The 23,171-nt window shown below is 46.1% G+C and overlaps 1 protein-coding gene across 4 annotated transcripts in view; it reads left to right on the top strand.

Moving 5' to 3' along the window:
• Window positions 1-23,171, top strand: part of LOC147673925 (death-associated protein kinase 2-like) — a 682,889-nt gene that overhangs the window by 260,293 nt on the left and 399,425 nt on the right. For 2 of the 4 annotated variants that reach the window (XM_086945016.1, XM_086945017.1), the window contains exon 4: window positions 3,354-3,491. The exons of the other annotated variants lie outside the window; for them this stretch is intronic. The gene's annotated coding sequence lies outside the window, so the exon portion shown is untranslated. The remainder of the gene's footprint in view (window positions 1-3,353; window positions 3,492-23,171) is intronic. 4 annotated transcript variants of the gene reach the window in all.

The following is a 23,171-nucleotide window of genomic DNA, read 5'->3' as shown; positions in this document are numbered from 1 at the left end:
GTTGTGGGGGGAATTGCTGGGGTGTTGGGGAAAAATAAAAAATTTAAATGAAATGTACTTTTCTGCCGGGTCCTGCGTCTTCTCTGCTCCTGCTCTCCTGCCTCCGACAGGAACAGGAAGCAGGCAGCCAGACTCCCTCCCCATAGCCAATCACAATGCTGCAAACAGTATTGTGATTGGTTGGGACTGCGCCAAGCCAGGGGCTAGTTGGGTGGGAATGTTCTCCAGAAGGGCAGAGTGCGCATGACTGGTTTGGGGGGCCCAAGAGGGCCGATCAAACAGTCTTTGCGCACTCAGGAGTGGGAAAACCACTCCTCCCCTGCCCTGCTCAAAGCGCAGAGACGCCCCACCCACCCACAACGTGCAAAACAAACATAAAATGGTACTAACTAAAAGTTATTACCAGTTTATGTTTTGGCTTTTTCTCACTGTGAGAAAGTAGTGGGGCGACGCTCCTCTGCCCTAGTGGAGGAGCCCCCCTGGATGGTATCTAGCCCCCTGCCTGGTCTGTTGGCACGGTCTCTGTGGCGAATCTTATATCCTTCCAGTATAGCGAGGCGATTTCAGGGGCCGAGGCCGCGTTGAGCCAGGTTTATGTGAGGAACAGGATGTCGGGTGTGAGGGTAGTGATGAGGTCCCATATCTCGGTGGCGTGTTTGCACAGCGAATGCGGGTTGAGGAGAATGCAGTGCCTTGAGTGCGGTGTGGTCCGGGTGGTGGGGGGTGTTGGTGAGTGTGTACTAGCGCTGGTGAAGTGGCAGTGGGTGCATGTGAAAGGACCTACCGTGGTGGATGTCGTGGCATTGTAGCAGTATTTGTGCCCGGTGTTCAGAGCACAGAGTACGGCTGAGGTGTACATGCACGGGTCGCTGGGTCAGGGTTCCTGCACATAGTGCGGTCCTGCCGTCCTGGTATGCCTACGGCTCCATTAAGTAGGTGCTGGGTTGTGTTGAGGGCGGTGGACGGGACGCGTAAGAGTGGGAGGAGAGCAGGTAAGGAGCGGGAGAGGTGAGAGGGGGCTCTAGAGTGCAGGAGGGGTAAGAAAAAGGCGGTAGCAGCCTCTTGGGCAGGTGGCATGGGCAGAAGTCAAGGAAGGCTAAAGGGGCACGCAGGTATGTGGGCAGACAGAAGCCACAGAGCAGCCGGAAAAAGGTAAGAAAGTGACTAATGTGTAAGAAAGCAAAAGTGGCAGAACGGCACAGAATAAGCAGAAAGGTCAGAAATGGGCAAGTAAACAGAGGTGGCAGAATAGCACAGAAAGGTCAGAAACGGTCAAGAAAGCAGAAATGAAGAGAGAGCGAGGGTATACAACTGTTACAACGAAGTTTTTACCACCCACTACCATTACAACGCAGGCATTACCACGCATACCATTACAACGCATTGCGCTGGGGGGAGCTCTAGGATAGGGAATAAGTATAATTTTATATCCAACACCTTCCCTAGTGTCCACGGGGACTGGAGTTGGAATATAAAATTATACTTACCACTATCCAGCACCTCTAAGTGCTATGCGTTGTAACGGTATGCGTTGTAAATACCGCGTTGTAATGGTATGCGTGGTAAAAGTATGCGTTGTAACGTCATACATCTGAGAGCGAGGTGAGAGAGAGAGAGCGGGAGACGATCATGCGTGAGGAGTGTAGTGGAGGGATAGAGCCCGAAAGGGCCTTGACTGCTCAGAGGACCTGTCCAGATAAGTGGGAGAGCACAATACTCTTCCACAGGCACATGGCGCCAACAAGCTTCCCGAGCTGCTGAAAGGTATACGGGACTCTCAATGGGGCTGTTTTGCTTGTAAAAGGACGGGTTTGAGGGGGAGACGTGATGAGGGTGCGTGATAGACTGTCACTTCAGGATAACAAAGGTGGGTGAAGCAGTGCCAGGCTTGGCTCGTGGTCCCGTGAGGAGACCTGACAATGCAGGGGAGGCTCCCACTTGGCATGGGGACTGATAATCCAGGTGCGTCCCGTGGCTGCCTTTCCTGAGTAAACCCAGAGAACTTGCAATCAGGGCTGGATGGGATAAAAAATAGACCAGAGCACCCTAAAAAAAGTGACCCATTTTTGCAGATTGCTCTTTTCACAAAACACTCCTTCAGTGTTTTAAGTTTTAGAAATAGAAGGAGAGAGTTTCTCTAAAAGATGCATGCTTTCTTAACTTCACTAAGATTAAAAAAAAACATGCAAATGTTGCCAGGACTCTGTCACAATGGTGAACCACACCTGAATATACGTGAGGCCACTTATGCGCAGCCCTTCTGCCCCATCTCAACCTGCATACATTAATGGGCCGGCACACTCATAGACTGGGAATGACACCTTCTCCCCACTGGTAAAAGGGAGGTAATAGGGGCCCATCTGCCCATCGAAAGGGCCGCCCATTGCCCGAGTGCCTGCCTTACCAGCCCGACCCTGCTTGCAAGAGGCTGTTGCCTTGGAAGAGAAGCTGGAGCTGGGCTTGAGTCCCAGCGTCGCAGACAGCTACACTTGAAAGCACAACACTACGGACACAGAGCCAGTCTCATGCCAAGGTCAACATGGGTTGGGCAGAGTCAGTCGGCCTCATGTTAGCAGTTAGCACACAGGTGGATCCGGCGGGTTGATGAAGAGCCAGTCTGACGAGTGTCAGGGTAGAAAAAATATTATTCTGCTGAAATAATGAACAAATAAATAATGCCCCGTCCTACATAGCGCTGAATAATTTGTAAACCCCCTCTCCCAAGAAAGAGTTTAGCAAATGTCTCAGGAGCACTCACATTGCAGCTGTGTTCCAGGACTCTAGCCTGCGTCAAGCACCGCGAGATCTCCCATCCCGGGGCTGCGCTTTTGAATGTTTTATTACTGTGTTTTAATTTTAAAATATAATACCAACAAAATAAAATACAAACTTTTCTGAGTTTATGAAATTCCATAGCATTTCAGACGTTAAAGAAGTGAATTAAATAAAGCAGAAAAAACGTGTGTGGCGACAATGTATTTAAGAAATAAAATTCCGAGTTTTTCCAGATTTCACTGAAAATTATATTTTGTGTTAGAGAATGTTCTTCCATAAATGGGGATGTCCCAACAGAAGCCCTATTAGACAACAACGCCGTAAAATAGCTTGTCGAACTCACGGAATCGATGCATAAAGAATTTTGTCTAATCATATTTTCGTAGAGCACAGGTGCGAGACATTAATGTGATATGACGTTAAATGTAACTTGATGCCTTGTTGTCATCGATGACATAGGTGTGCGCGTGATACGCATTCGTCCACTATTGCACAGTTCTAATGCACAAGCGCAAGTCTGCAGTTCTGTGCTTCTCTGCAGCGTAAGACTGACTGGAAGTCTCTCTCTCTCTCTCAAGGAGCTCGGAGCGCCACTTCTTGGGGCTGCCGGGGTGCATCGCTCCAGTCCCGCTCTAGCAGACGGGGAGCCCCCGAGCCCTCGGCGAAGGTCCCGGAAGAAGGTTTTGGGTCTGGCCCGCGCCGCCTCTGGAGCCGCTGTAAGTACCAGAGCGTCCCCGCGCGCCGCAGCCTTCACGCATTAACAATCGTGCCGCCGCGCGCTGTGTATTTCGTGTCTGTTCTGCGTAGAGCGCTCTGGCAGGAATATGGATCCCCTTCGAGGGGGCAGGCTTGAGGAAGGAACAGCGGTGAAGCGATAATTAATAAAAGGGCGAAGAGAAGTCAACGCGGTTGCGGTGCACAGGCGGCGGGTGAGACACGGCGCCTGCCAGAGGCGGAACGCGTGTGAGGGAGGGCTTGCAGTCTGACCAGGTAATGTGAGCAGAGGGGAGGCGGTTTCTATGGGATATTTGTGAATGAGCGAAAGGTGTGTGTTGTGTAACTGTGAGACTGTGTGGAGGCGAGGCTGCGTGTGAGGGAGAACGATTGACGGCGAGGGGAAGGGACATAGCTGACGAGAGAAGGTGTGAAGGAGACGTGTGAAGGAGGAGGGCACGCTGGAGCGGTGTGATGAGGGCAGCGGGATGTGGCATGCTGGGTGGACGAGGCTGTGATGGAACGTTACAGGGAGGAGTAGTTAGAAGGTAGAGTATATCCATTCGTATCCCTTCCCTATGAATATAGATAACTCTAATCACTAGTATAAGCAGTAGACTGTTGTGCTCTCTATGTGACTCTTAGAGTATATGTCACTACTGTAATAACTGCAACAACGTAATTAAAGGGAACAGTCTGAATCATCCCATGAGAGGCTTCAAAATAAAACTGAATGTAGATGCAACATGTGATTCATCAAACCTCATTTATCTCCTCAAATGCCCCTGCGGCATGATATACGTCGGGGAAAACTACCAGGAAAATAAAAATCAGTCTGAACGAACATAAATCTAACATTCGCACAAAAAACATCAAATCCAGCGTTGCAACTCATTTCAATGAAGCAAACCACAACGTGGCCCAACTCAAATTTCTAATACTGGAAACTGTACCAAAAATTGAAGGAAAAGACATCAATAAGGTACTCTTACAGAGGGAAACAGCATGGATTTACAGACTCCAATCGCTGAAGCCTCACGGCTTAAATGATCGAACCGAACTCAGCTGCTACTTATAGTACCCTCCGGGTACATCACTGATACATTGTGACCTAGTTTTGCTTGTTGTGTTTATACAGTTTGTTTATCTTGTTGATTTATTTTGTTAACCGATTCGGTTCCATCACTCTCCCTGCTCTCACCCCACTCCAAGATGGCCGCACGATACGTTCCCTTTCACGCGAGTCCCTTATTGGTTTTCACCTTTGTTTAGACCCCGGCCAGAAACTCCGCATTCACTACGCGAAGCCATTGAACTCCGGTGCCGAAATCCCGCCAAGCTGCGGACGCTTTAGCACTCCAAGTAAGTTTAATCTGAGGCTTGTTTGTTGCCGAGGATGTTCACTCAGCAGTGTCTCGACACTTACGTACCAACTACCTTATGTCTCCCCCGATCCCATGAGGAAACTAATCTAAGCGAATCACGTAAGTCTCGTTTTCACACGAGCGGTTTGGTTAACTACCTTTTGCTATCCCAAACCACCGTCACCTTCAATGTAAAGCGCACCCGCGGAGAGCCACTTTGCACAAACCCCCCCATTTTTCCTTCCCTCCACCCTTATTTAACGATCCACGCACGATCACCCCCTCATCTTTTTGAGCTCCGACACTCGATATGTCACAATAATGCTTTTGTATATACACTGGTGCATGTGGTTGATCAATTTATGTGAATCATTTTTTGTTTGAAAATTGACTGCATATGATGCTTTTGATTTATTGCACAAACCATTGATTAGAGCTATATCCTGTTTCTTTTCAGCGCTCCTTGATAAAGGGCCCTCCGGGTCGGAAATGCATTGGAGCATTTCTGACTAAACTTCCATTAAGTGGATAACATGAACTAATAAATGTTACATATGTAAAACTTATGAACTTGAAAACGAACGTTCAAAATAAAACACAATAACTTGGCTTTTTGAACTTTTTTTGAACCTCCTTGGAGTCAGTTGTGCTGTAACAACGAACCATATAAGTGTGCCCACTAGCAGGGATGCGCCTACATCCCAGTAGCGTACTCAACCCTTTAACAGTCTCAACGCATTAGGACAGTTGCGTCACCTGCTGGAGCACCTTGATCCTTCTCAAATATTACTCATCTTTAAATTAAACCATCCTTCAAGCTGCAAGCAGTGCGCCGTGCCTACACTTTTTATCTTTTACTCTTAGAGTATATCCATTCGTATCCCTTCCTTGAATGCTCCTCCTTGTGTGACTATAACTTGTATATTTGCAATTTTTTCTGTTTGTATCTTTTATGCAACGCACGTAATCTGGAGTCGTTATGTATCGCAACTGGTTCTTATGTAAAGCGCTCTGACACCTTCGGGTAATGTTCGCGCTATATAAAATCGCATTAAATAAAAAAAAAAAGGTGTTGGTTACAAAGATTGAGAATATCTGAAGGAGTGGGGGGACAAGAGAATGTAAAAGGAAGGCTTTGAGAGGAAATGTATGAGTTCAAGCTTGTTAAATATCATGAGATGGGATACGCAAGGGAGAGGGTGATTGAGGAGGAAGATCACGGAAGGGATTGTGTGTAGCGCAAAATCAGTGGCATAGCCAGTGTGTCATGGGCTGTAGTGCAAGAAAGGCAAGGGGTCCTCTGGACACTGACTGGACTCTGAAATACATACTAATAAGGGCTCAAAGGCCTACTCGGGCCTCTAGCCCAGGTGTTTCTGCACCTGCTGCACCCATAAGAGATGCGCCCTGATCAAAATGGTGCCTCCCCCTTGCAAAATGTGACAAGTGGCCCCTGAGTCTCCCGTATCTCATATATTTATTGACCTTGGGTTGAATTAGGGCACTAGGATGGGCTGGTGCCAGGAACGCAACTAGACCGGATCTACATAACTAGACCGGAGCTACGGAACTAGACTGGAGCTACGTAACTAGACTGGAACTACGTGACTAGACTGGAACTAAGGAACTAGACCGGAACTTCAAGGTGGCTAACAGGTTACCCAAGGGAGGCAGGGATGGGACTTTAAACAATCGAGTGGAGCTATCCTTAGAGGCAATAGAAGAAAATAGAGTGATAAATTGTACATTTCAAACATATTGGTCAAACCCGATACAATTATAACAATTGTGTTTTAGTGGATCTGACAATTTATAAAGGTTTCTGGCAGCGATGTATTGAAAGCAGCCTCTACAAATTTCACTGTAGATCAGTTAAGACACAGTTTTTGCAAAGTTGCTTGAAGACAATACTTTTTGACAATTCTCTGAAAATTCCTACCTCAAAATCGTAATAACTTAATGGAATATTTTTGTGTTCCATCTGTAAAAAGATTCTTCTGTCTGTTGACCAAATGTATGCTTTCAGTCCACTTATTGGAGGTTCCAACACACTCTTGTTTTAGGCCACATAGATATACCTGCCTCAGAATGGTGACATTTGATTCCTAATGCACTTTACATTCCTTCTGATATTGAATAAGTGATTGGCAATCAGTTTGATAATATTACCTCCTGTTAATTATTCCAGTATCAAGGGATCAGTGCTTTAAAAAAGAAATACTTCTTGAAAGCACCACACTGAGCAGTTTTCATATGTAATGACTGAGCTGTATCCATGTTAGAAGACACCAGGCCTAAAAAACTGGCAAGAAAGGAGCTGCCTTGAAAAACTTTGCAACGACTGGCGTTCAAGCTTTCAAAGGATGTATATATTCTTTCAAGCTTCAAAACCCATACAGTGTATGACTGATAAGCAATGCCCTGCAAAGAGTTCACTCCGCCAGAAACAGTGCCTCTCTATAGCATATGGTATAATAACAAACCTGTTAGAATACCAAACATGTTTCTTTCAATGCTTTTCGGAAGACTCCAGTGCATAAAGTGTCAAATTCACTAAATTTCAATGTTGTTTTTAAATCCTGCTAGGGCAATTGACTTTATAAGATGAGCATTTGTTATACATTTCTCCAACATTCTTTTAAGAGCGATCATTTTCTCCGTTCTTTATGTTGGCTGTTCCTCAATGTCAGTACTAATTATAACAGTTAGCTTGGTTTGGGTAGAGAAAAGGACAACCTTAAATGGGGCACACGAGAGACACCAGGCAGACAACTTCGTTACCAGTTTGTCAGTTACACTGGGCAAGTAATGCACAAAGCAGTGTTTTCATTGGCAATGCTTGAGGATTGGTAGTCTATTATGCACACTATCAAAGTTATGCTGCTTTTGACAGATCCAGACTTGGTTTGATGACAGAATAAGGTTTCACATGCGTATTATTGCCAAATGTCACTGGTTTTAAAAGGTAGGACACATCAATGCCTTGCATACTCTAGTGTGGTGCGGGTCACTGCCTTTGCATAGACACCATGTGTAGGAAGGTGGAATCTGACTATATGGTTACCCCAACTTTTTTCCTGGTGTTTTGCTGTTTTTCGACTTAGTTGGCCTGGGACCCTGCTATCCAGGGCCCCAGTCTATCTGCTTTCTCTATAAAAGGGACTCCATGTACTTTAGGTACATACCAGATTGGTTACTGGGTCACCCTTGTGAGCCTCTGTATAGTGTACCCTAGGTACCCAGGGTATAGGTGCACCCTAGGCCTACCCGAGGCTGCCGCATGTATTGTGCCACCCCTGGTTTGCCTTCCAAACTGACACCACAGGTCTGTTCACACAGCCTGGGTAAGGTGGTGTAATCACCCCTTACTTAGATATAGTATACCTATATCTACCTTTACATATAGACACATATGCACCTATAAGCCACTTCTATGGTAGGCCTCGACAATCCTGGAGGCAGAGTGCTTGGTTTTATGTGAGAGGGTGTCCTAACATGAGCTGAGCCCCTCTGCAGCTTTCAGAACCATCTCCTTATAGCTGTTCTATGATATAGCCATACCATATACTCTTAAGTGCATTATAATCCTCGTGGTTAATGCTAATTTTGGTTTGGCTTTATCAAAACATTTCGTGTAAGGTGTCAAACACTTTGGAATACTACCCCCCGCCAATTCTGGTGGCGGGGGTAGCATTCCACCCTTCAAGAGGGAAAAGACATGTATGTTACTGCTTTACCCGGTTAAAGTTAAACAGAGCCTCAGCATCACAAAATGGATGCTGCTGCCACAGACACGAGTCTGACCTCTTGTTGCTGGGGGAAACTCCAGCAAGGGCGGCCTGGACAATAGGTTTCCTGTCCAAGGAGGTGCCAGCACCTCCCCAGAGAGGGGTTTTGTGTTTTGGGGCAGGGAGGGCTGCATTCAGTTAATGCATCTAGACACTGCCCGGGGCACACATGGTGCTCCATGCATAGCCCGGTTCAAACCAGTTGCTGGGGCACTCCAGCCCCAGCTCTGGCGCGTAACTGGATAAAGGGAAAGGGGTGTAACCACCCCCTTCTCAGGTCCACCCGTAGGAGGGACCTAGTCAGGTAATCCAGCCCCCATCCTTAGTATAAGTATAGGAGCTGTGTCCCTGGGACTTTAGATTATCCTGGACGAATCTTTGAAAGACATATCTTGGACCTTCGACATTCCATTCTGACTGGAAGACGGAAGACATCTCTCTTGTGGTCAAGAAGTGACCACCCTGTGCAAACAGGCACTAACAGCAACTTTGCTGGTCTGCAGTTTCAAGGCTCCCGCCGGAACCCGAAGACTCTGTGACTCAAAAACTGGACTTCCAGACTTCTCTGACCCCGACCCACAGCAAAGCTGAGACTCGTGGTGGACACGAGAGACGTGGGACCGGACATCTTGGACATCCTGCATTTTGCTACCGGCACTCCTTTCCTGAAGCCTCAGTAAGTTGTGCATTGGGGTACAAGAAGCCCCAGCCCGAGCATCATTTGAGCCGAAGCCCAGGCCCCCACACTCTGCGAGTGTCCCGTGGGCCCCGCCTTTACATTTGTGCTCGACGCGTCTTCCCGGCTCCTTGCCCGTTGGCTAGTGAGCCCCCTGAAGACGCCATCTTGAATCTAACTTGCGATCCTTGTTGCTCCTGGCTTGCTCCAGCTTCCCTAAAAAGGAGAAGCGCCACAGACCTTGCTGGTCTGCAACAGAGCCAATCTCGACATCCTGCGTGGGTTGCGGTTGCCAAGGCTTGTTGGGTCCAATCCAGATACCGACGCTGCAGTCATCTAGATCCATCGTGGGACAGCTCGAATCCAGCTCCTGGTCATTGTCGTTGCCTCCTGGACCTCGTGGCTGAAGAGACATGCTCACCATCTTCACCTTAAAGCACCCGACATCGCCTGGTTCCTTCCTGGTCACTGGCTAGTGACCCAGACTCTGTCCCCTCAGGTTTCAGGTTCTTCACATCTCCTATCCACCCTTGGATCATCCACCAAACACTTTTCCTCTGGTCGCCTGCAGCACTTCTTTGCGGCTCTCCATAGAAAACGATGACAAAACCCGACATCAAAAGACACCTTTGCACCCGGCTTCCGTGGGTGAGGTAACACAAGTACTCTGGTAGTCTCATGGGTATTGGTCCTCCTAGTGTCTAAGTAAAAAAGGGTTCCGTCCTAGTCCATCCAGAAGTGTCCTTAATCTGTAACTTTGACGAACTCCATAGAAAGTCAATGGGAACCCGCGCCTATGTTTAGACACTGCACGCGGCTCCCGTGGGTCTCCTACTTCCTAACCTTTGGTTGTTTAGTGTAGCCCCAACAATTCTACATGCCCCAGGCCTGCTTTCTAACTCTCACGTGGTACTTATACAACTTTCTTAGCATATGGTTAGTGATGCCCCTAGGGCATACGTATACTGTGCAATTTATTGTGTATTAACTGTTTGACTTGTATTGTATTTTTACCTCTGACCTCATAAAGAGTGCAGAGGGGTTGTGTTTAGATTAAATACATATATATATTTGATATATACCTTGTGTGGTGTCCTTTCATTTGGTATTCAAGGGATTATATATGGTAAAACAACTTGCTTAACTCGCCTACTGAAGTCTTAGCCTGAATACTGCTGGTTCATGCTACCACTAGGATATCTTTATATAAGGTTGACTTTACAACCACCATCAATAAGGGTCGATTAGACTGCTACAAGGTGCCCACTAGAACTAGTGGACATCATATGCCAGGCTAACTTCTCACACCATGTCAGAGAAAAAACACACAAAGTATACGTTAAACATAATTCTACATCTGTCTTACAATGCACTTTAAGAAAATGATCATGGAAGAGTTTGCGTAGGTGGCAGAAGTATGTCTCTCCTTAGACATTAGTGATATATTCCGGCTTCACATAACCTGGCCGTCTCTTACTCTACCCGTAGGATACGAGTAAGACAACTGCTCCATCACCAAAGGACAAGAACCACAAACCAGATTGATGTCTTCTAAAGTTGTCACCAACCCAGCATTTAGTATCGGAGGGAACCCACTAAATATATTGGAACCCAATACACAAAAGATATGAGTTGCGTTGTTACTTATAAAGTGCAATGAACACTCAAAGGCATCTTGGCACTGAACTGACTAACAGCATCAGAGCAGGGACATCTTAAGGATTTCGAGTGCCCTGGGCCAAAAGTCTTTTTGGGGCCCCTGCTTGGAACAGCTTTGGAATTTATGATTCAATTTCAGGTCATCCATGCCCTCTTTGGCCTGGCCACTGACTGTGCACAGGCGCAATCGTCCACATTCTAAATGTGTTGGCATCTAATATTTAAGGATACTGACTTGTGTTTTCAGTATTATAACCCAGCAGCAGCTCACTAATATTGTTGCGAATGATCTCCGTGACACCCTCTCATTTCTCATATGTGACTTCCTATTGTGATCTAAAAGAAACAATTTTTTATGGATTTTGTATGAGCCGTTTTTCTCTGCAAAATGTCTGTAATAGACACTCACACATCACCCATGTTAAAAAAAATTAAAGGAAAATGGCATTTAAAATAATAGGTTTATGTATTATTCAAGTTTATCAGGGCAAGACTCTGCAGAACAGATCTGGGTCTATCAGGGGCCCCCCTGAAGGGGCCTTGGGTCAGAGCCCACTTTGCCCATGCCTTAAAATGTCTCTGCATCTGAAAAGATATAAAGATAATCAATAAAATGGATGGTTTTAAGAACCTTTCTAAGCATAGAAAGGTCCTGCATTTTGGCCAAGTAAAGTGAATTTCATGTAGAGGAAGAAAGAGAAGGATCATGCCCTTCATCCAAGCAACCACCCCTGCCTACACAACTCCTCCTCCAAGCCCTTCTAAAATGGAGACTGACGGTAGGAGGAAAGAGCCAACATGAAGGTCATAAGCTCACCCAGCTTGCATCTCGTAACTAGTACTCTTCATAATGTTTGGAAAGCTGATGAGCCAGAACTTCTCACTAATAATAGAGACTGCTAGAATACGAAAGATTAGCCTATAGTTAGCTTCTGCTCTTTGGTTCAAGTCTGACTTCTTCACAAGAATAATGATCCCTTTCCTACAAGTACCAGATACCAACAAGTGCAAAGAATGAATGTAAAGGCAAGTGTAACAACTAGGGGTATTCAAAAATTGCATAATTTGCTGCATGTACTTACACAAAATCTCTGCAAATTACATGAGGTGGCTCAATAACGTAATTTCAGGAATTTCGTCTAACAAGCATAACGCAATATTCCAGAAACTGCACAAGTTACACAGTGTAATTAAAATGTATGCCTAGGCCTAACAACTGTAGATAAAGAATTTATAGTCCTGAATTGACATACATCATCAAGACGTTTAGAGGCTATGAAGTTACAGCGGATAGAATGGGCAAACTAGATGGGCTTGGTGACCACAAACTGAGACAAATATATTGTAATCTACGTACCTGTATGGATTCCATCATGATAGAAGCACAAATACAGATTTTGTATCAAGGCCATTGTTCCCAGTTGTGTTATGTGTTAAACCCCATGGAATGGGGAATTTTTGTGCGGACCTGGATTTGCCAGGCAGTATTTTTCATGGTATTACCCTTTCCTTGGGGTTTAACACACACATTTACCACCCGCTCTGAGCAGGTGATAAGTGTTCATGGGGCTTTGGTAAAAGATTGCAGGTGCTGATGTATGGCGGGGTTGGTGGGGTGGTGAAGAAAGGAGTGAAGAAAGTTGACTGGCAGGGGGAAGCATCTAATGCTCCCTATGTGCTTGTTTGAAGTTTGATCCAGGAGTCATGGAAGGGGTCTGGGCTACAAGGCGGCTCTGTCCCACAGTGATTTTCCAGAGGTAACATCTGATTGGGTTTTGCTGCACCAAGTAAATCAAGTGGGCTGATTAGGCATAGAGAGTGCAACATCGATTCATGAGGCATGAGAAGCAGTGAAAAACAAACAAGCAAAGCCTTCGTTATCTCTAATGGCATTTGGTGCCCTCCGTGGTGTAAGTGTGCAGAATCTATTGGGAAAGACGTTTCCATTCTTGTTAAATTTTATAATAACAGTTTCAATTTTTTTTGTTAGGAAACAAACATTCCAAAGTGAATAGAGTGGACCTTTGGGTGTCTTAGACCGAAGGGAGAGGAGGGGGTCTTCTGTTCTGTGAGGCCAAGGTAGAGGGAGGCAAAGAAGAAACAAGCCTTCTCGCCATGGTGCCTGCTACCGGAACAAAATGTAAATGTGTAGAATTGGACAAGAAAATTCAAAGTCTGCTGAGGAGGCAGTATACAGCTTTTATTCATGGAGTCATTTGAGGCTTCCCAGTGACTAAGATTTATTCTTTCGGATAGACCGTGTAAGGGTTTTTTATCAGCTCAGTTGTGGAGTGTGTTCTTCTAATGGAAAAGTATAAAAAGATGCGTGCTCTAGTCTAGGGGTACTTAAAATGCGAAAGTTTGTTTTGCATAGTTATCCAAAAAAATTCTGAAAAATGACATGAAAGTATCCACAATTACACCACATGAAAATCCATTATTTGACACTATATTTTAATGCAAAATTTCTGGAGGAGTGTGGCTCAATGGTTAGAGCGGCAGACTCTGATGCAGAGGTCTGGCCTGGGACCAGGGTTCAATTCCCGATGCGGCAGGGTCTTGGGCTCATTTGTCTGTGGACTTGATAATTCTCGCCTCGGCGCCTACGCTAATCTGGGGTCCGACGCTGCAACTCTGGGCAATAGCTTGCTTAATCTCCACAACGCCCCTACAACACTGGGATGCCTGGCTTCACCTTGGAGGTGCCCAGGAGGGACATCTCACAGGGAGAGCCAGGAAGGGTTCCACAGCGTTATACAGCGCCGGGACGCCCTGGTGATGGGCAGCTGTGCGCTTTACAAGTATCCTACATTTACATTTACATCTTAGTGTCAATTTTGATGGAAGGGTGCATTTTGAGCTAAAAAAGGTGGATGAAAAACAAAAGCACTGTGAACAACAGCCAATCAAGTTCTGTTGTTCCCATGCATTTGTGGTAAAGTTCTACTGTGAATGGCAAATTCATGGTACATTTTTACAGTGAATGAAGCGTAATTAAGTGAAATGGCATAATTTGGGGGATTTTGTGTTACATGTGTACCTGTAAATTCCCTAAATTGCACCAGTGTAATTTAAATTTAATCAGGCATTGGCGTTGCATGGGTGGGGCCAATGGAGAGGTTCCTTAGGGATGCAACATTTGAAAAGAAAAAGAATGCGTACTAGTAGTTTTCGTCGACCATTGAGGAAATTCTAACAGTCCACAGATTAGGGGGCACAATACTTGCCATGCCCTGGGTGCTGGCAGCCCACACTATGCTGCTGCAACCAGGCCTAGTTTCTGCTGGTACAGTCTCATAGCATATCACTGAAAATAAATATATTTTTTAACACACTTGTTTTATCTTAATACTGAGGCTCTGATTGCAAAGTTGTTGGCATCCATGTGATTTTTATTGTACCAGATAAATAAATGATGAAACCCTGGGGTATGTTATTTATCGGTTGTGATAAATGGCACATATTCTGAGTTTCTGTGCAACAACATGCTGATTTTGGTGCCTACCGCACTAAAATCAGCATGGTACAATAAATACTATATTATTTTTTCCTATTAAATTTAAGCAGGTTTGACTTCCTGAAATTTAGTGAATGGTGAGATATCTAGCACATACATTAATTACCTGATGGTGTACAAAACCACCACGTTTGTAATTCTGACCCATGAGCAAACAAGGGTTTACACAGGGGTCTGAAAACACTTGCCAAATCATAATCACACCTTATCTCTCTGAATATTTTGCGGAAGTCCGTTTTCGACTGTGAAATACAATTTTTAAATAATGACCTTCACATTGATTGTGCTTTCATTCATAAGTATGTACCTTGTAGCACTATAAATACACATAACTATTCTGTGTGCACCAATCAGGATTAATGTTATTGACTGACTGGTTACACACACAGACATCTGCAGGGATTGCAATAACCAGTTGAGCTCTCATAACATAAAATAATGCATTTCCACCGATTATTTTAACTTGCATTTATTTTTCTTTTAAAGTGTGGCATTACATTGTATATATAAATGTACCTGAATGGGAAAATCAAGCAAAATAGTTATAGGATATTTTGTTCTTTTTAGTCAGGTCTCTATCTCTGTCCACATTGCACTCACGCTCACAGTTCCCATACTTTTTTTATGGACTTCAGTCTCTGGATGATCTGCAAAATACTTTGTACAAGGCAATCAATCACTGAGGTCCCATCTCCAGCACAGTCCAGCACACATCAGCGAAACAAGTGTGTATGCCCTGAAAGATGCAGCAGCCCTAGCTGAGACGTGACGAGCGGCAGGCAAAGCTGAAGCCCGGTTAGCCCAATTGGTGTTGCCCGCCTGGCTGAAGGTCCTGTTCTGCAGAGGCCTGCATTACTCTCCTTCGTGGGGAAGAGGGCTTGAAAAGGGAATGTGTGATGGAGGACCAGCAGTGGGAGAGGTGAGCACATGAAGGATGATCAAGGTCTGTGTGAGAGGAAAGTGGTGAGACGGAGAGAGACTGAGGGCCAGATGTAGGTCGCCAATTACCGGTCGGTAACAGTCGAATTCGGCCGTTACCGACTGGTAATTGGTGATTGAGATGTAGGGGCCATTATTTTACAGAACCAGTAAATTTACCGAATCGGTAAATTTACCGATTCTGTAAAATACGGAATCGGTAATTTTACTGAATTCGGTCAATCAAGATGTAGGTGGCACTCCACAGAGGGCCACAGGCCCTTAAGAGTCGGTATTTTACCACCCAATCCTATTGGGTGGTAAAATACCGAATTCAGGTGTGCATGCACATCTGTGCATGCACACCTGTGCCATGTGACACACAGACATGCCCTAAGGGCATGTATGTGTGCCACATGGCACACAAGCCTGCACTTGGGGTGCTAGAGGGTGTCAAAGTGACACCCCCTGCACCCTTGCTGGATTCGGTATTTACCGATTCGGTAAATACCGAATCAGTATTTCCCATTGATTTCTATGGGCTCTTACAGATTACAGATTCGGTAATTCAAAATAAAAAATTACCTACATCTCCCTCCTTCTAATTTACCGATTCATAAATACCGATTCGGTGAGATTCTGTATTTATGAGTCGGTAAATTAGATTTACCTACATCTGGCCCTGAGTGAGAATGGGGATGGTGAATGGTGATTTCCATAAGGGAGACAATGAATGTGTGAGGGAGGGGGACAAAGAATATTTAATGAAGAGATGCAGCCAAGAATGTGTTACGAGACTGTGGGGAAGAATGACTCAGAGAGAATGAATTAAATGAAGACTACTACAGAATTAGCAGTATTTCACAGTGGTAGACAACAAAAGGAGGTGTATGAGGGAGATGAGTATGAGAGAGCATCTGTGAGTGAGGGTGGGAAGCACAGAGATATTCTATGAACAAGATTTACAATGAGAACACGTGAAGTAGGAGGACCTTGTGAGTTTGTGAGAGAGACCACATCCAAAAGGGGGATGCTGTGAGAATGTGTGGGTGGTCAAATGTAAGGCAGGGTGGAATGTAGATAACTCAAGGAGTATTAGAGGGAGAGAGGCAATTTTCATGGTCTGGCTTGACAGCGCAGATGTCGCCAGACAATTATGTGTCTCACCAGGAGAGGAGCTTTAGCTCTACCCACATGTTTTGATTGGGCAGACGTTGTATGCTTCTACAAAGAAAGTGCTTGCCCTCACATAGCTGTGATCATTTTGTTTATTTATCCAGCTGCCCGAGTTTGAACTTTCAGGGGGACACACATGGCAGTGTAATGGTATTAAAGTGTCTTAGATAACTATATATTTTATGGGGTTTTTCGCTGGCAGGAGTGCATATTGGAAGAAGGCAGGCATGTATTACTTTGAGCTTTAGGTCATACTTGACAGTGGATTCATAAGCCAGACTATTGGCATTACCAATGCTTGTTTTTGATTGAGCAAATTGGCTTTGCCACTATTAGTACTGAAATTCTGATTGTGAAAACCAGGAGCAAGGGAGTGGTGTTACATTATCCAAGTTTAGTCTTGTATAACTCACTCACGGTCTGGAGGCAGATTCGTGAAGCAGGAAGGTGTCATGTTAGTGGGAGACAAGTGCAGAGTTTTAGGACGGGAGACCGCTATGGGGTTTGTGTGTGGATGTCATTTGTTTAGATTATAGAAACTATAGGGCATTGATAATCAAGCCAAGGTTTAAGGAAAAAATAGTTCTTGCTTAAGAAGGGGCTATGAGTGAAGAAGGACACTGGGTGGTAGAGAGAAAATGTTTTTAGGAAGGGATCTATGAGAAAGATGGAGGTAGTATTTGACTTATGTGAGAGTGTATGGTTTGCGGCGTATGCGAGAGAGGGGATGAGAGACAGCCTGAATAGGAAGGGTGTGAAAGTATTGGAGGTACGGAGGGAGTGGAGTGGAGTGGAGTGGGAGTATATGCAAGAAAGAAGGGTGTGATCCATGGAAATTGTTTGGTGAGCGAGAGGCACAATAAATGAATGTGCGAAAATATCTGCAACATTGGTGATTAGGATGTGAGAGATCAAAATCTGTGATAGGATTAGAATTTGAGAACGTGTAAGATAAGAGACAGGGGCGAAATTCAGGAAATTTGGACAATGTGTAGATGGTGCCTGTCTAGAGGAGATGGATTTTCCTGACTGAGTCAGGAGTGGGATGAGGAACTGTTTCGGAGGTAATATTTGGCAGAGAAAGCCTGTTTGACACAGTTTGAGTTGGGTTTTTGATGAGCAAGGTAAAGGGACCCTGAGGTTATGTGGAACAGAGACTGAGCATGCGTTAGAGGTGGCGGGAGGAGGACATCTTTGGATGAAATGTATGGAGGGGAGATACATAGAGAAAACAAGAGTGGTGCTTTGAGCATGTCTGCTAGAAGAGAAATTTCAAGAGCTACAGAAAGGAAGAGAGTGTGGAACAATATGTGAGGGGAGCGAAGATGGTTGCAATATGTTGCTTTTAGTGGGAGATTCTGACCAAGACTGTGAAATTGAATTTATGAAACCTACCTGCTGTGTGTCATTGGAGCATGGGCGTTTCTGTCAGAAGGAGGCTGATCTAGCTATTTTGAGGCTACGAGAGGCTAGCAGACTGTAAGATGCTCTGGTACACCCTCGGGGGGGGACCAAAGAGGCAGGATAAATTAAAGTAGACAGTCAGGCCAGCCAGCAATCCTTGTTACCTGCTAACACAACTTCTTTAGACATTCATTGTTGAGTAACCTGTCTACACTTTATTAATACATAGATTTAGCCTCCTGCCGCACGAAGGTGGGAATGTTTTGTTAGACACTAAAACATTATTGTGTGCACTTTTCATAATTAATTACATCTTGCCACCCTTATAGTTTGATCCTGGGATAAGGGATATGTTTTTAGGGAACCTACAGATTCCTGACTTCAACCTGCAACCAACTGCATGTTAGTACCAAAGGCCAGTAGGTCAGTAATGGGCTGCAAGCACCAAGTCAGCACTGCTGCTAGTACCCATCTCTTTATTCTGCTGGCCCTGTCGTCTGACAGCCCAGAGCCTGTGGAGTATCTTTCTCTTCAGGCATCTTGAAGACAAGGTTTTTTAATTACTCTCCGTACTCTCAACCTCTGCCACCCCTCCATGCTCGGTGGCTTCGCAAAACCACACACCACTGAGGGAGCGTTGTCTTGCACTTTCTACAAGTTTTCATGAACTTAGCCACACTCACCCCACCTGCACCCGCACTGACAGCAGCCCACCCCTCACACATATGCATTCCTACAACCACTCACACAACACTTTGCACTCGCATGAATCAGGGCCGGACTGGCAGGAGCGGGCACTTTGGGGTTTCCATGGTGGGCTGCCAGGGTGGGGGCCTGTTTTGGGCCCCTGGGGGCCGTTTTTAGGTCTCGCCTGTCGATGCGCATGCGCATCGAGCAAGCGAGACTATGGGGGCTTATCCACTCTTTGTCCAACTTGCAAGGAATCGTGGCGATTCCTTGCAGTGCCCGTGACTTTTAAGCTCAATGCGCATGCGCATTGAGCTTAAAAGCGCGTGCACATGCCCCCAGCCGCCTGCCTTGCCTACTCTCCCGCCCCCTCACTTCTTGATTGCACGGCCGCTAGGCCGTGCCTCCCCTACTCTCCTCTAAGCATGGGCGGAAAATCCGTTTCGCTCGCGGATTTTGCGGATTTTCGGTAAATTCGCAATCCGCGAGATTCGCGAATCTCCCGCAAAATCCGCAAATCCGCGAGCAGCGGATTTCATGGCTTGCTCGCACTGTTCGCGTGAGTTCGCGGCTTCCCAGTACAACTTCGCGCCCCGCGAATAAGCGCAAAATTGCAGAAATACGATCTTAGCAAAACTGAAACTACTTACCAGGTTCAAAAGTTCAGGCTCATCATTAGTAGCCATTTCCTGTAGTGCTTCCTGAGGGGCCCCTCCAGAGTTCAGTTGCCAGTTGCAACTATTATGTGACCCTGCTCTGAACCTCAGAATAGTTACACATATGCCACAAAGGTCCTGAATTACAGCTAAGGGAGACAAGCAGGAGCCAGGCTGGAGGTTCAAATCCATTAATCAGCCCCTAATTCATTATTGTCAGTTGGGGCAGGGCAGGTGTTGTAACTAATTTTGCAACAATGAAAGCACTTAGCAAGTGCAAAAGATCACTAATCAGGAAGCACTAAGGAAGCAGGTGCCAGCTAAAAAAATATTCTGTGACACATTAATCAGCCCCAAATTAATTCAGGTCACTTGAGGCAGGGAAGGTGTGCTTGCGTTGCCACAATAATGTACACTGACTGGACAACCAGAGGGTGCTGTGATGAAACAGAGGGTGGCATGGGTGGGCCAGAGGGTGGCATGAGTAGTCAGAGAGTGGCAGTGGTGACAGAGAGTGGCAGTGATGAAGAAGAGTGTCCCAAACAGGCTGGACACGTAGAAACAACAAGTTCGCGAAACTTGCGACCCAACAGGTAAGTTCGCGTTTTGCGAAATTGTACAAAACCCTCGCGAACTGGCAGAAACCCGCGCGAACAAAAAAAAAAAAATTCGCGAGAATTCGCGGATTTTGCGGATTGCGAGTTCGCAAATCCGCAAAATTCGCGAACGCGAGATTCGCAAAATTCGCCCATGCTTACTCTCCTCCTCCTACTCTCCTCCCCTCGCCGTCTGTTCCCGCACTCCTCCCACACCCCCGCTCCGCCCCCTGCCCTGCCTGCCATGTCGCGTCGCATTTCTCCTCCCCCCTCCCCCCAGCCGCCTGCCTTGCCTACTCTCCCGCCCCCTCACTTCTTGATTGCACGGCCGCTAGGCCGTGCCTCCCCTACTCTCCTCCTCCTACTCTCCTCCCCCCTCCCCTTATCTGGCCTTCCCTCCGTCTGTTCCCTCTCCCCGCTCCGCCCCCTCCCCTGCCCGCCGTCTGTTCGAGACAAGACGAGAATTGAATTCCCTCTCAATAGGTAGGATATTTTACATTATACACCACTACCTGTAAACAAATGAGCTTCATTTAAGTCTTAGATCGTGTTAGCATTTTGTCTCTCGAATATTTCTTATATATTGGAAAATTAAGCCTAAAATGACCAGAAGGCTCCATTTTACCAAGCCATCACTTACTCATGCTTAGGTTCAGTGATATTTGTAACAACGATGACAACACCAAGGTGGGGGCATCATGTATTTGGTCAGGTTACATTCTACATTTCCACCAATCTTCGGACACAAGCCACGCCTTGCTAGTGGCGGATGGGCTGGGTGATGCCTCAAAGATGGACGTCTTGCCTGACAAAGGCATCACTTATGTTGCATTTGTCACAATTGGAGGTCCTGGCTAAGTCCCTGGTGCTCCTCAGAAGCCGAACTCTAAACCGCGAACACAAAGGTCACTCATACGCACTGCCGCCAATGCTCTCGATATGAGTGCTGCTGTGAAAGATTATCAGCTGTATCCACGAGACATGGGATAGTTTGGCATGGGTGGTACTCTGTTGCCTGTAGTCCAGCATGCAGGCAAGACGTCTTGCCTGACAAAGGCATCACTTATGTTGCATTTGTCACAATTGGAGGTCCTGGCTAAGTCCCTGGTGCTCCTCAGAAGCCGAACTCTAAACCGCGAACACAAAGGTCACTCATACGCACTGCCGCCAATGCTCTCGATATGAGTGCTGCTGTGAAAGATTATCAGCTGTATCCAGGAGACATGGGATAGTTTGGCGTGGGTGGTACTCTGTTGCCTGTAGTCCAGCATGCAGGCAAAATACTAGTTAGCGGGCCACTCAAAGATGGCCGCTCCTTCAAACCTAGGGTACGGAGTCACCCTTGATATGAGGTGGACTTCCGGTCTCTATTCTTTGTTCTAAAGATGACAACAAGTCCATCTTCACTGTTGAAGGCAATGGGCTCAATTTGCACAACAATAGCAAATTTACTCATATAGCCTTGCAACCAATTTAGTAGTATATTTAAAGTTTATTTGGAATTCTCAAAAAAATCCAGGAGTACGCTTTGGAAGCTGTGACAGTTGCAGCTTTCCTAGAGTACTCGTATTATTTGTGTACATTCATGCATGTGCCAGTATTTAACAAAATGTACTTTCTGTGCTGACTTTTTATTTTAATGTTTAAAGAGTGGATAAGCCCCCATAGCCTCACCCTCACTCACCCTCACCCTCACTCACCCTCAACCCCTCACACTCACTCACCCTCACCCTCACTCACCCTCAACTCCTCACCCTCACTCACTCACCCTCACCCTCCCTCACCCACACTCACCCTCCCTCAACCCCTCACCCTCACTCACCCTCAACCCCTCACCCTCACCCTCAAACCTTCACCCTCAACCCCTCACTCACCCTCACTCTCACTCAGCCTCAACTACTCTCACTCACCCTCAACCCCTCACCCTAACTCACCCTCACCCTCACTCACCCTTAACACCTCACTCACCCTCACCCTCACTCACCCTCAACACCTCACCCTCAACCTCAACCCCTCACCCTCACTCACCCTCACTCACCCTCACTCACCCTCACTCACCCTCACTCTCACTCACCCTCACTCTCACTCACCCTCAACCCCTCACCCTCACTCACCCTCACTCACCCTCAACCCCTCACCCTCACTCACCCTCACCCACCCTCACCCTCACTCACCCTCAACCCCTCACCCTCACACAGTGCAATAGGTCTCAGACCATTTCAGTTAGAGCTTTAAGAAATGTTTATGGCTTTTTTTATTTGTAATTCTTTAGCATTGGCTACAGGAAACAAAAATGCTAAACATTTACAAAAAAAACCCATAAACAATTCTAAAAGCACTAACTCTAATGGTGCGAGACCTATTGCATTTCCAATGCTTGTTGTTACTGGGGTTGGGGATATAGGCCCCCTATAACAAACTCGGCAGAAACCGGCCCTAGCAAACAGCTCTGCCGACCCCTCCGACTTCCCCCACTGGGGGCCGGCCGAGCAGCTTGCCAGTTCCGGTTCCCAGTCCGGCTCTGGCATGAATGCTCCTCAACACCTGCTCTCTGACCAAACACGCCACAGAGACATAGGACCAGTGGCACGATAACGCCCCAGACCATGTTTTGCTTACAGAAATCTGACTGAAGTCTGAATTGGTACTTCATATTGCCTCAGCCATCCTCCTAGCTTTAAGAGCTCCAGGCATGACGGACTCCACAAGCCCGGAAGCAAAACCATCATCATCATCCACAAGAACACCACCAGCTGCCCATCTCCATAGAAATGTCATCCTCCAACATAAGACACCTGTCCAAGCTCCAAATCACAGCAAACTTCACCCTAAGCGACAATCTTATCTACATTACACTGGGATATGTACCAACTTCACTGACACCATCACAGACTGTGTCGTACCACTTCCCTCAACGCTAGCAATTACATCCTATTAGGAGACTTTAACTTCCATCTGCAATGTCTGTACATTTGTATTAAACACACCCACCCATAAGAGTGCAAATATATATAAGCATACATGTACACATGTATATAGACCAGACTGGGCAGACGGTGGACCACACACATAAATAGAAATGTACACAAAGGCCACACACTCAGAAACAACCTTATCATAAATGTACACACATACAGAAATGCACGTGCACAGGTATACATTAACATGAATTTAGATAGACATCAGTAGAAATATATGGAGGACCTAGACACAAAGGCCCTTCTCTTACCAGTAACCCAAC

Source organism: Lissotriton vulgaris, chromosome 12 (assembly GCF_964263255.1).
Source record: "Lissotriton vulgaris chromosome 12, aLisVul1.2, whole genome shotgun sequence".
NCBI lineage: Eukaryota > Metazoa > Chordata > Amphibia > Caudata > Salamandridae > Lissotriton > Lissotriton vulgaris.
This window is presented reverse-complemented; position numbering and strand designations above follow the sequence as displayed.